This window comes from Rousettus aegyptiacus, unplaced genomic scaffold (assembly GCF_014176215.1).
Source record: "Rousettus aegyptiacus isolate mRouAeg1 unplaced genomic scaffold, mRouAeg1.p scaffold_m13_p_6, whole genome shotgun sequence".
Classification (NCBI taxonomy): Eukaryota; Metazoa; Chordata; class Mammalia; order Chiroptera; family Pteropodidae; genus Rousettus; species Rousettus aegyptiacus.
Window position 1 is genome coordinate 33,563,565 of NW_023416309.1, and position 13,878 is coordinate 33,577,442.

The 13,878-nt window shown below is 42.3% G+C and overlaps 1 long non-coding RNA gene across 1 annotated transcript; it reads right to left on the minus strand.

The window, feature by feature from the left end:
* Positions 1–1,523: 1,523 nt before the first annotated feature.
* LOC118604029 lies at positions 1,524–8,897 on the minus strand. Its single transcript, XR_004951640.1, has 3 exons — positions 8,662–8,897; positions 5,371–5,430; positions 1,524–4,174 (listed from the first exon to the last, which is right to left on the minus strand). It is a non-coding gene; the product is annotated as an uncharacterized LOC118604029 (long non-coding RNA).
* Between the last annotated feature and the right edge of the window lie 4,981 nt (positions 8,898–13,878).

The following is a 13,878-nucleotide window of genomic DNA, read 5'->3' on the forward strand; positions in this document are numbered from 1 at the left end:
ATGGAAACAAACAATGCTGAAAACAAGTATTGAAAGATGTGACAGGCTGTTGGTGATTTCTCACTGATTAATAAAAATATACTGAAAACTATAGTATGGAGTGTGATTACATTTCAGTTTGAAAACAAAGTGTATCAATATGCTTAGGAAAAAGACCGAAAGCATACACATTGTGAATACCGGTACATTCTGATTATAAGTAGTTTTATATTCCTCATTTTGCTTATCTGTATTTTCCATCGTGCAGGGGTATCATAATTTTAAAAAGGAAAAAGTATTTTTTAAGAAAGGCAAAGCATTCCTTATGAACTTGAAGCACTGTTTTTTTATCATCATTGTACTCATCAGTGGAGAAAGCCCCCTCTGGCTGGCAGAGAGAGGACCCAAAGGACAGTGTCCCACATTGGCCACAATGCTGTCCTCACACTCACCACGAGTAGTGGATGTGAGCAGACTTTAAATGATACCCGTGCAGCATCTACAGAGTGTGAAGTGAGCTACCTCATGCATTTAGGGACTCAGAGGAGAAGGGAAACTAGAGAGGAAATCATAAATTTTTCCTGTAGGACAGAAACAAAACTCACAGCCCTGTAAACAGGAAGGCAGCAGAGGGAGGTGGCGTGCCTCCTGCAAAGCCATGAAATTCAAAGCACTACTCCAAAGCCAGGCAGGGAGAACATGCAGACAGTATTTCTCCTGTCTCCTTGGGCTAAAAGCAGTGAGGCCAATTCACCTGCCAGATGGTCTTTCTAAAACTAAAAGGCAGGTGATTTGTTTTCAAGAAGGAAAAGAAATTTGATTCTATGATTTTTCCCTCCAAGTTCATTGAAAGGTAGGTTTGTCTTCTTCATTTATAATACCTCCATCTATATGGAAGCAACCTAGGTGTCCACTGATAGATGAATGAATAAAGATGTGATATATATGTATAAATATATACACATATGTATACATAAACATATACATATATGCTCACAATGAAATATTATGCAGCAATAAAAATGAAATCTTGCCATTTGTGATAACACAAATGGATCTAGGATGTTATGCTAAGTGAAGGAATTCAAGCAGAGGAAGACAAATACCATATGGGTTCACTTATATGTAGAATCTAAAAAAAAAAAAATAGGAAAACAAAACAAAACAAAAACAGACTCATGGAGACAGAGACCAAAGGGGTGGTTACCAGAAGGGAGGGAGTGGGGGATGGCTGAAAAGCAGAAGAGGAATATAGTCAATAATATTGTGATAAATTTGCACGGTGATAGATGATTACTAGAATTAGTGGGTGATCACATTGTTAAAGCATAAAAATGTTAAATCACTATACTGTACACCTGAAATTAATATAACCAATATAAGATTATATACCAACTATACTTAAATTAAAAAAATTTTTTGTTTAATTTTTAAAAATAAAAATAAATAAAAAACAAAACACTCCATTGGAAACAGAAGAGAACTAACAGTGAAGGGAAGTCTGCTTTGTCTTTTCTATTATAACTAACGATGGTGGTGGCGGTGGTGGTAGTAAGTGGTAGTAATGGTAGTGATAGTGGAGTTAGTAGTGATGCTGGTAATAGCAGTGATGGTGGTAGTAGTAGTAGTAGTAGTAGTAGTAGTAGTAGTAGTAGTATTGGAAGTAGCAGTAGTAATAATATGCACCAGATATTTTGCCTGTATGATTTTATTTAGATCTTCATAACAACGCTTTGAGGTTGGTAGTATTATGAAGAAAGAAATCAGGGCTCAGAGAAACAGAGTACTGGCACAGAGTAACTGATCCAAAATTAGTAAACATTGAAAGCTGGATTCCAATTAGGTTTGTGAACTCCAAAAATTCTTCCTTCTACTATACCACACTAGAAAAATAAGATACTACTGGTTCCAGTTATATTTATCAAATCCTGATGATTATAGGCTAATTCATACTTTGTTTTGCACCCGTACATAGCTTGAATTATCTACGAGAGTCCAATTATATTCAATAAACCAGGATGCTTTTTTTCTTTTTAGTTCAATCTCTTCTTACGTCAATAGTTAATGAGACTCTTAAAATATTTTCTCCCCACTTCACTAAAGAACTACTTCACTTTCCAGGAGATATTATTCTTCCGTCTGGATAATATATCAAGCAACATTCCCTGATTTGGCTATCACCAAGTGGGAGATTTTCCCTGGTCTCTCTCCTGCTAGATCACTATTTGTTGATGAGCAGAGTTTGACATAAGACTAGTCCACTCGCCCCTAACCAAGACTGTTAGAAAAAGATGAAAATAAATTTTTTTTTCAGCTTTTATAGAGTGATTCGATGTCTTATTTTTCCCAGTAATGAAACTGTGAGCTAAAAGACATTATATAGCAGACATGTTTCTGCAGTGGCTTAGGTATCATGAACCCATCTGCCTATTCAGGGAACTCCCACCTCTGCTGAGCCAGAAACATGGGGATTATCTGGGGATCAGGAGAGAGATGTCCCCCAAAGGCTAAAGCTCTTTTAGAGAAGCTCCGAGATACTCATTAATTTGTTTTATTTGTGCATCAAGTCCCTTCTGTGTTCTAGGCATGGTTCTTGGCACTGGTGAATCAAAAGGAAGTATGTTTGACAGAGTCCCTACACGTACAGAGCTTAGGGAAAAGCAGGCAATGCGTCAGGAAGGCTCTCAGCTGCAAATAGCAGAAAACACAGCAAGCAGTACCTTTTGAAAAAGTAGAATTATTTTTCTCTGTAACAAAAAGCCTGTGGGTAGACAGTCTCCAGCTATTCAACAATGGCATCAAAGTCCCTGTGTGTTTCCCTCTTTCTAATCCAGATCTTCAGCATCATAGCTTTTCAATTTTGTGTACCACGTGTCTCAAGACAGCAGCCACAGCTTTAGATCTTTTATCTATGTTTAAGACAAAAAGAGGAGGTAGAGTGGTGCCAGCCATATCTGATTATGTTATTTGAAATGCAAAATCTTTCCAAGAAGTCGCTCAGCTGACTTTTGCTTAGATTGCACTGGCCAAAATAGCTACATAACCAGCCATCACTGTAAGGGATGCTGGAAATGTAAGTATCTGGTGCATAAAATTACAGTGAATGACTTTGACTAATCACAATTCAATCACTAATCAGAAGAGCTAGACAAAATCATGGTATATGGAGAGAGGGGAGAAATGGCAGGCAGCTGACTAAAACTGTCACGATGAGTAAGATTCAAATAGGCGTGAGGAGACCCTGTCAGAGTCTAAGTCTAATGCTCTAAACACTTGACCATCCCAGCTGCATATTAGGCTGAAGACGCACTTTGGAATCCCAAGCATGCCTTGCTCAGGGAGGGCATAATGCCAGAAGCCAGAGACAGCAAGAGCTGCTCTGGAATCATTAGTTGACAATGTTTTATGTTAGTGTTCTTGTGTGAACAACCATTGACATGTATCCTGGGCTTATAATCTGTCTGATCACCTGGGATCTAGAGGTCTCTTTGCTCCCTGCTACCACTGCTAATTCCTCCTTTTCCCACAGTCCAGGAGGCAAGTAGAAGGTACACCCTCCCTGACACAAAGAATTCTCTCAAGAGATTCCTGGGAGTCCTGCTACCTCCTCCACGCTCCCCACTTGCCTGTCAGTACGTGACACATGGTGTTCTATCTGGAGACCACAAATAGGGCAGTTGTTCAGGACGCAGGGATTCTATTCTCAGTCTGGGCCTGAGCCTGGTTCAAGAATAGACTCTGAGAAGTGGAGCAGTTGAGGTTTCTCCCCTTGTCACTGGGAAGGATCATGTTGCCAGTGTGCTCCCTGACACTGTTCTTGTCACTGTGGGGAAGATATATTCAATGCCTGGCCTGGGAAAGAGCTGTCACTAGAACCTCATTGCCTTGGCAAGTCCAGGGCACTGATCACAATCTAATCCTGTCTATATTTACAAGCTCAGTTTGTGGAACGATGATAAGAATTATCTTTCTGATGCAAGACAGGGTCAGATGGCCTGCTTCGGTGGCCTGTTTCAGTCTGGGCACAGGATGATGGATGGCCTTGAGCTTCTGATATGTGAGAAATCACACCACTGTCCACTCCCTTCCCAGATGGCTGCAGTGTGGTAGGAGGTTCATCCAGCTTGTAAGAAGGCTGTCACATTTGAGTGCCAGACATTATGGAAAAGACCAAGAAGATGGCTTTTTTCTGAACCTTTAAGGGAAGAGAAACCACAGCTCAGATAACAAATTCTTGTCCCAGGAGCATCCATTTTTTGAACAACTAAAACAAACGTATTAATCAATCCCAGTAATCTTTCCCACTGAACCCTCAAAATTATCCATGGGAGGCCATCTCTAGAAGCTTCTACCAATCACTACTAGTTGCTCCCTAAGTGTATTTCATTACACTTAGCCATCCACAGTGTGTTGGCATTTGTCCTCCACATAACTGTTCTTGATCGCAATGACTCCAAGCATCCTGTCCTCACTCGACAAACTCCAAAGCCATAGAGACTACGATTGTAGCCTTTACTATCATTGCTCTTTAAGATGGAAGAAAACTTTTACAAAAGGCCCCATCAACAGGCTTCCCTTCATGTTTTATTGGTTAGAGTTATATCACATACCCATTCCCAAATCAGTCACTAGAAGAGAAAATAGAATTATTAAGATTAGCTCAAGCTAATCAAGATTCATTCTCTGGGGACAGAGGAGTGTAGATAAGGTCTTTTTTGAAACCATGGTTGCCTGATATCAAATAAAACTGAGGTTTTGCTAGAAAGAAACAAGGAGCAGGAAATGGCTGTTGAACAGGCAATGAACAGTTCCACTGAACCATGTAAACTTGGGTCATTCATTTTTCCCTCTCTATGCCTCAGTTTCCTTTTCTGTAAAATTGGAAGAATGGATGAGAAGACCTCCAGGATCCTCTAAGTTATCTTCCCAATTGATCATGAGTATTCAGCGCTAGTAGCAAAGGATGCTGACTGACATTTAGGGATCATAGCAGCATCAATAATAGCCTAAGATCTAGAAAGAATTCATAGAGGTGGTAAGGCTGTCATGACTTTGGCAGCTGTATCTTCCTTCTCAAGGGAGCCCCTTTAGAATCTAAAAGTCCCCCTTAGCTTCTCTCAGGCCATTGGCTTTTACAAGGAGGTGCTGATGCCCATCGCTGACCAGACTTCACCCATCCACCCAGTCACTCACTAATTTATTTGCCACTTTGGACCTATTATATATTCTGAACTCTGCATTGGGTCTCCACTCTGCTCTACCAGAGTCAAAGTAAGAAAGGATTTAGGGATAGGGGATGGGGGAAGAAGAGCTGTAAAATTTAGTTCCCAGGTTTCTCTTTGCCAGTCAATTAAATTCCAGTTCACAACTCACTCCTTCTAGGAAGCTTACCAGATTTGTCCAGCTTCCTTCTCAACCTGGAGCATGTATACCCCTGAGACACAATATAATCTGCCAGGAAAATGAGAAGTCACAAAACAAATATTATACATCTTTCTGAAGCATCAGATAACCTAAAGTTTGGGGGAAAGGGTGAGGTAAATAATGAAATTGGTCAACAGTTTAAAATATTAATTTAGATTGATTTAACCATGGGCATGCTAGAAAGCAGAAGGTATGGATTTTTTTAAGAAATAAGATTTCTGAGGAATGCCAAGCTTCTAACTGTGGCCCGCAGATCACTTGGAGAGTGACAGACATTCATCTTCTTTGGTCAATTCTGAAAACCCATTCATTCCAACTTCTGACTCTGCCACTTACCAGTTGACAGTTCTGTGTCCTTGGACAAAGTATGTAACCTCTGGAAATTCTATTATTAAGTGGTGGTGTTAAATATACTTACCTTTCTAGATGAGTATAAGGGTCAGAAGTAATAGTGCCTGGAATGCTTAGTATGGAGCCTCAATAAATGTTAGTTTTTTATTAAGTAATAAGTGTTTACTAGTCAAAAAATAGCAAATAGCTAATATACATTAGGCACCTACTTTGAGCCAAGCACTATGATAGGCATTGGGATAAATAAAGGTAAAAATGGAGTATCTTGTAATCTAGTGCCTACTTTGTGCCCGGCAATGGGCAAGGTCTGAGCTGGTGCTATGACATACATTTTTGTCTTCTGATCAAAGACAAATAAAATGTAATTCCTGTTTTTAGGTGCAAGGCCATTGTGTGCTGAGGGCACAGAATGTTTGGTACTTAGAACTTCATTTCACTGGATGGTCATGATTATGACAGTCATTTATGCTGCTCCAGATATCTTCTCTCAAAACGACTTCCCTTAATGTATAATACACTTCGTGGATTCTTAGTATACATGTGTTATGGTCAATTACCAAAAGCAAGGGGCCAGAGACGATGTGGGCAACTGCCGGTCATCAAAACCCTACCGCCTCGAATTTACCTTAGCCATCACTTCCAGCCTCCTATATCACTGTATCGCTTTGTATACTTTATGTCGCTTTTGCACTCAGACCGTGTGCCACAGCTAGAATTCTGGCTGTGTCCTTTTACCAGCTACATAACCTTGGGCAAGACACTTGACCTTTCCAAGTTTCTTTTATTTTTTTTTCATTTTTAAAATACAAATAAAAATACTTCCTTCCTCATAGGATCGAGTGGTCCTTTCCTTACATGTTAAGCAAAGACAAAAAAGTTCCAATTTTATCCAATTACATGAGGCATACGCCTAAGCCCTTAGCACATTGCCTGGGAGGGAGAGCAGGTAACATAAACGACATAGTGGCTATTATAATTATCATTAGCCTCTTACCACTCTACAGAGCCTTTTACCAGAGCTAGCACACTGGCTCCTTTTGCTACTTGGTATGAGTCATCTGCTGTCATCTCCTGAGATAAATATGAGAAACCGGTGGGAGTCAGTGAAACATGGAAACAAGTGAGTCCTCAGCTAGAACAATCCATCTTTAGAGATGATAACAGAACTGTCCTTGATGGAGCAGGTATTGTGCTAGACCCTTTATATGCCTCTTCAGAGTTAATCTCACATCGCTCTGTGAGGAAGATATCCAGCCCGCTACCCCACAGTGATTCTTTATGAGCCCCCTTATTCTTCCTTCAGGTCTAGAGGAGAAATATCTCCTCTGACAGTAATAAAAACAACCCAGTTATGGTGTTTTCCTGGATAGCTGACACCAGCAGGATGATATCATTTTATATAATTGTTTCTTACACGTTAGCCCGTTTTAACATGTACTTCTGTATGTTTAAATGCACATCTATGTGTTTTCCATTTTCAGCCCAAGTGAGAAAACTGTCCTTTAGCTTAATAGGATGCACATTGAATATTTTTGGTACTATAACTCTTTAGAAACAGGAAATCGTCCTTCTTCCTAAACAGAAAGGCAAACCATTACCATATGGTGGTTCCAGAGACCCTTGAGAATTGAGGAAGAAGAAGCTACTAGGGGAAGAGCTCATGGCAGCAGAGTGTGTTACACAAGCAAAGTGACATGGGGCACCTTAACTCTTCTAGGCCTCAGTTTTCTCTTCTGCAAAATGAATACACTGGACACTAGGATCTTAAGTTTGCTTCAGTTACCCATTAAACAAGTAACTATCGAGTTCCTACTGTATGCCAGGCACTGGGGATGCCTCAGTGACCAAGACAGCCTAGGTCCTGCTCTCATGGAGCTTACATCATAGTCGACAATAAACAAAGAAATAACTTCAAACAGTGAGGAGTACCAAGAAAAAATAAAGAACGATGCTGAGATGAACAGTGCCTTGGGTGGAGCAGGTGGAGCCCCTTCTGATGGGATGGCTAGACAAGGCTCCTAAGGAAGTCACATTTAGGCTGAGAATTAAATGAGGAGAAGCAGCCAGCCATGGGCGTTCTAGGGGAAGATAGCAGAGGGAACAGTTGTAAAAGCTGTAGAATTTTCCCTGGGGACACTGTCTGGGTCAATAACGCAGGAGCCACTGATCTGGCCCAGAGTTGGAAATGTCGTTTTTACATATGCTGTGATGACATAGATCTCCAGCCCCCAGTAGGGGGCACGACCTGATGTCTCCTCTGCAAACATTCCCCAGTGCCTGTGGCCTGCGAGGCTCAGTGCCACTAAGTCAGAATCACTGCTCAGAGCCAAGTGGCTGGACGCAAATGAGAGGAATGTGCACTGACCTTTCTGAGCAGCAATGACAATGATAAATGAAGGAAGGATTTGGATCCTCGCCCTTGACTATAAGAGGAAACAGACAGATTGGAAACTGGGGCTCATGTTTTGAAGCTTAGGTTTCCCCAGCCATGCAGTTTCTAGAGTTCTTTGCTCCCAAAGAGCACGTCAGGCATTTGGGCTTAAAGACTAACCTACTGCACTTAGGGACTACTCAGCTATCGGCCCAGATCTCTGAGCCAGGAACACACAGGCAACCTCACAAAGCTTGCGGCCTCTGCTGTGGGATGGGCCAGCACATGGGTGACTGAGGCAACATTAAGGGCCATTTTGGGAGTCAAAGCATCTGAACCGCAGTCCCAACAGCACCCACAAGTCAGGTAACCTCTCCAGCCATTAAAATAGAAAGAAGTGAACATCTGCTAGGAGCAGGCATGGTGTGGGCTCATCACATATTAGATCTCATTTAGCCCTCAACATAACTCCTTAGGGAAAGTACTACCAGTGTCCCTAACAGATAGATGAGGATACAAGAGATTTTGCAACTTACCCAAAGTCACTCAATGACAGAGATGGAATTCCGGCTTGGGTCAGGCTAATTTCAAGTTGCTTGTTCCATTCTCTTAGCAATGCATCAGTTACGTGGGAATAGTAATTACATGTGTCCTACCCTCTTCCTCACGTTGGGAGACTCAAATTAGATTAGAAGTTGCTTTGTACCCACTTATGAGCTGTTCCCAGGTCTGCTGGTCCTAGTGTCGTTCCTAGCAGCACTGCTGTCTGAAGTTTGCTGCCCACCCCCCGGACGACACATCTATTTCCCACCCTCCCACTCCTGTATAAAAGACCCACCTGCACCACTACTGCAGCTACCCCTGAAATTGCTGCCCAGAGTGCGGCTGGGGTGATGGCAGGGCCCTGCCTTTCTCCAGAGCAGCAGCGGCAGCCTTGCCACGGCCTTGTTGGGAAGTCTTGGCATTCAGCCAGCAGGATGGGGGCGAGTGTGTGGAAAATCTGAGGAAATGTTTTTCTTTCTTGGGAAGAAAGCCAAACTGCAGTTCTCTGGAATTCTATAAATTATGTACCCAGAGAGGATTTAGTTTAGGAAAAAAAAGGAGGAAAAAAAAATCCCTTACTATTTGCTAAGGGAGCTGGGTTGGCTGAGCCTGGGCCAAACCCCACATATTTGGCCTAACTTGCTATATTTGCAAAACAGGCCCATGTTCCAGGAGATGGCCAGGAAGACCACAGAACAGGCAGCATTTCTCTGTAGGCCTTTCTTCAGTCTACTTTCCATGCCCTTGTTCAAGCCTGGGCCTACAGCTTGGTTTCTGGGCCTCAGGGAAAAGGTGGGCTACCATGATCTCTCTCTACACAACCCTATCTCACTCCCTATCTCTTCAATCCCGTGAAGCTCAACTGTCAGGAGAGCTGACCAGGGGATAAAACCTCCAGGAAGCCTTCCCTGGACCCTGAGGCTAGGTCAGGGCTCTTTCCTGGAGGCTAATATTTATTCAGAGCACCTAGTATTTATCATACTTTGTTATTGACCTAGCCACCAGCTAGTCTTCCACAGGCTCCTTGAGAGCAGAGACCTTGTGAGTTTTGCTCACTGTGGTGTCCCAGTGTGGTATTTCAGTGAAGAAATTAAGAAAGACCACCTCTAGCCTCCTGCGTAGCACTCTAAGGCTTTTCAGCTACAAGAATTCCTTCCAGCAGAAGACAGGCATCCTGGATGTCATGCTGTTTGTTTTGTGTTGTGTTTTGCTCTATTTTTTCTAGGCTTATCTCTCGCTCTTCTCAGCCTTCCACTACATCAAGAGTGAACTGCTTGCAATTACTCATCATTTTGTTTCTGCTCCTATGCCTTTGTTTACCCTGAGCTCGACACCCCATCCCTTCACCTTCTCTTCTAGACAGCCTTGAAGAATCAGTCCCAACCTCCTTTCATCCAGGAAGTCTCTCCTAACCCTCCCCGACCCTCCCCAGATTGCCCTTACCCACTGGTTAGGGACCTCTTATCTTGGATCCTATAAAAACCCTGCCATGCTTATCACTGGGTTTACTACAGGTCTCCAGGGATTTGTTTATATAGCTGTCCCTTCCCCCACTCCCAGACTCCAGGCTACTCGGGAATAGAGAACTTGTCCTAATTATCTCTGTGTCCCTAGCACTTAGCACTGTGCCTGACACTTAACAGCTGTTCGGGACATGCTTGTTGAATTAATGAATTAACTAACATATGCAGAAGATAATAATAGCATGCCGTGTCATGGGGCAGAGTGTGATTAATATCCCAGCAAATGCTATGAGCTCAGAGGAGGGTTACAATTGCTGTGGGCTGGAGTGGGAGGGGATACTGTAGAAAGAGAAATTGACAGGCGATAAAGCTCAAAAGCCAGGATGAAGAACAGCCAGAGGGGAGCAGGGGAAAAGTGAAAGAAAGTCTGGGCTTTAAAATACGTAAATCAGAGTGTGGCCTCCTCCTGCTTAAAACACCAGTGGCTTCTCCCCATATTTTGGGAGAAAATCCAAATGTCTTATCAAGGCTTATTTGGCCCCATAGGTCTAATCCAGCTCTCAATCATTAGAAAAGGGAAACAGAGTTTCAGAGTAACATTTACAGGGATGCTATGGCCACAGTGTTTTTGTTTAAAACACTCTTTTTAAAAAATAAAATAAAATAAAAAGTCGAGCAAATCATGTGTAATAGTTTTACTGCAAATGTATTTGCCTTCAGTTGGAAATCTGTGGAACAATTTTCCAGAGCTTTTTTCTTATGTGAACCAAATCTTATGAGCCTGCCTTTATATAACACACTGGAGATTTGTGTTTTTTCCATCACGACCCATCCGAAACTTGTCCTATTTAATGCTGTAGGAACCTATGCTGGGGTTGTTTATTTTTTAAATCGCTATGTAACTTTAGTGTTACAGCCTTCAAACCAGGTCTCCTGAGAAACAGAGAAAGAAGAATTGCTTTTTCCATTACTAGCTGCTGAGGTCATCCCCATGCCAGCACTGGGCTGGGAGTGACTCTGACATGTGTCTGCCCACAAAGAACTTATGATCTGAGAGGAGAAAGTCATGGACTCAATATTAGGTGATAAGATTTGAGCCAGTCACTGCACTGAACATCTTATATCCTTTACTTCTTACCCTCCCAATAATCCTAAGGGGTAGATATTGTTACCCTCTCTTTATAAGTGAAAAAATTGCAGCTGAGAGCAACCAAAGACTATCTAAGTCTTGCTGAATGCCAGAATGGGAACTTCATCCCAGGTATGTGCCTTATGTCAGTCTAAAGCAAACAGGATTCTCTCCACAAAAGAAGAGATAAACTGCTTCTACCATTCTAAGTAGAAGCTGTCCTACAATGTACCTAGCCAATCTCTACTCCCACTGAACGAGGTAATAGTAAAGCTAACAGTTGTTGATCATCTATGTATGTTACACACTTTTGTATAACTCTATTTCTCACAATAACCTCCAAGGAAATAAATGCAATTCCATAGATGCAAGGTAGATGAGCAATTCCATTTACAGTGGGTCTTAAGAGATAATCAGAGAGGCAAAGTAACTTGTGCTGGGTCACACAGAAACAGAGACAGTGTCTAACTCTATCTGTCTTGACACAATGTCTTCCCCTCTCCCCTTCCATTGTTCCTAGCCTAGAAGAAGCAATGAGCAACAAACCATTCCGTTTGCTACTTATGGCTCCGAGAAGATCACTGAGAAAGGACCTAAAAGATTGTGCTCAGAGAAGCGCTCCTCCTGAGGCAGGAGCTTGTAGGAGATATATGGAAGAGGCTGGCAAGAGTAGGCCCAGGGTGCTGGGACAGACAGATCTCCTGTTACATCACTTTAGAGTGGGGCCCTTCCAGCTATCATCACCAGCCCCAAAACAGCATGGCCCCAAACAGGTCCTGGGCCAAAGTCAGGTTCCCCAAAGGCATTACTAATCACCAAACCTAATATAGCTTAAGTGAAGGGTATACAAGAGAGTTTAGGAATAAAAAAAAAACTGCGAGAGCCACCAAAGGACAATCCAAGATGGTAGCCTACAAAGAGTGCCAACACAAGAGATAAGAGAGACCAGGAAGTGGACTGACAGAGTGAGCCTTGTTCATTGTGCCCAGGGCCTGGCAAGTATTTTTATGGTAAAGTGAAGTCCCTTCATATCTCAAGCCAACTAAATGCATTTGGGAGCGTGGACATGGAGGCAGAGAGAGGAGAGAAAATGAAGGAGAGAGAAAACAGTTAAAGTGGTACCTTTAACCCCACCTGTCATTGCACTCCGTGAGCACATATACCTGGGTGAATGTAAGGTGGGAGATTAGCTGCCCTCAGGAGACTAGATCTCCTCAGACCTCTCAATGGAAGCATCAAATGACATTAAATGTGATTGTTGTGTTTAGAGCTAAGTATTTTTCATATGCTGTGGCCTCTAAATACAAACCAACCAATTTACCTGGTGTTTGTCCAAAGAAAGAGTGATATATCCAAATACTAGAAAATAAGATCTCAATGATGAACTAAGTAAAAATTCTCCAAAGGGCAACTTTCCTAATGCAGACTCATGGGGACTTTTGACTGTGTAAACTTCTAACGTTTTGTGCTGACTTTGGAATTAACCCCAAATTGGTGAGACTCCACTGTCAATAGATGCCTCCTGTGGTGAGGCCTCTCGTGAAGGTCCAGGGCCCAGAGCCCGAGGTCTGACATAGACTGATACTTATCTTATAAAAAGTGGTTTCGTTTTCAAAATAAAGATAGCTAAATTTCTTACCAGTAGTAATTATAGTGTGGCCGGATAGCCCCACTGAGAAATGTATGATGAGGCTCTTTAGGAAAGAAAGAAAAGCATTTTTTCCCTATTGCACCCCCCCCCATCACCCATATCCCTTTACTCCAGGAGATCTGACGTTTTCTTGCACCAAAGGAGAGTTTAGGGGCCTTTGTTTTCTAAAGCCTGGCTCTGTTAATATATAGATGAGGCTGATACACGATGGTGGCAGAGACTTCTATATTTTATTATTTATAAAAAAATTTTTAAGAGATTATTTGAACCAAACTGACAACAGGGAGGAAGATTTCAAATGCTCTTGGCAGACTCTTAAAGGAAAAACAAACAGAGCCTGAGCCCCTGGAGGGAGAGAACAGTGCATATAGGAGTGGAGAGTGTCTGAAAATCAGGGAAATGTACCCTGCTCCAACCCAGTGTCCCACAGAGGCTTAAGTTTGGATGGGAGGTGATTGCCAGGTGCCTCTGGAGACTGGACTTTAAGCACAGCAGCCTCAAAGTGTGGCCGGGCCTGTGGTCAGAAGCCTTAAGGTTTGCAAGGGAGAGCAAGGCCAGCATAGCTGGAAGTTCCCTCCAAGAAGCGGTCTTGGGCAGATGGTGGAAGTCCCCAGCACCGGAGCAGGGAAAAAAGTGATGTAGCATTGGAGCTATCGTGAGTTACAGCCTGGGAACTTAGAACCCTCCTTTGTTTTCCCAGAACGAAGAATCTTAAATTGTCTAATGAAAGGGATGGGGGAAGCCCCACTAGTAATTAATGTTGAATTTCTCCTCTACCTGAGGAGTGGGGAGAGGATGTTCAAGCTGTTTTCTTTTTATTTAAAAAATGAACAAATGTATTGTTTCTTAAGCCTGAGTTCTGCTCCATAATGTTTTCCTAAATATCATTATTACTGTAATGATAATAATAATACCACCTAACATTAGCCGAGGGTTTCTCCATTTACACTTTTATATACAAAAGTTC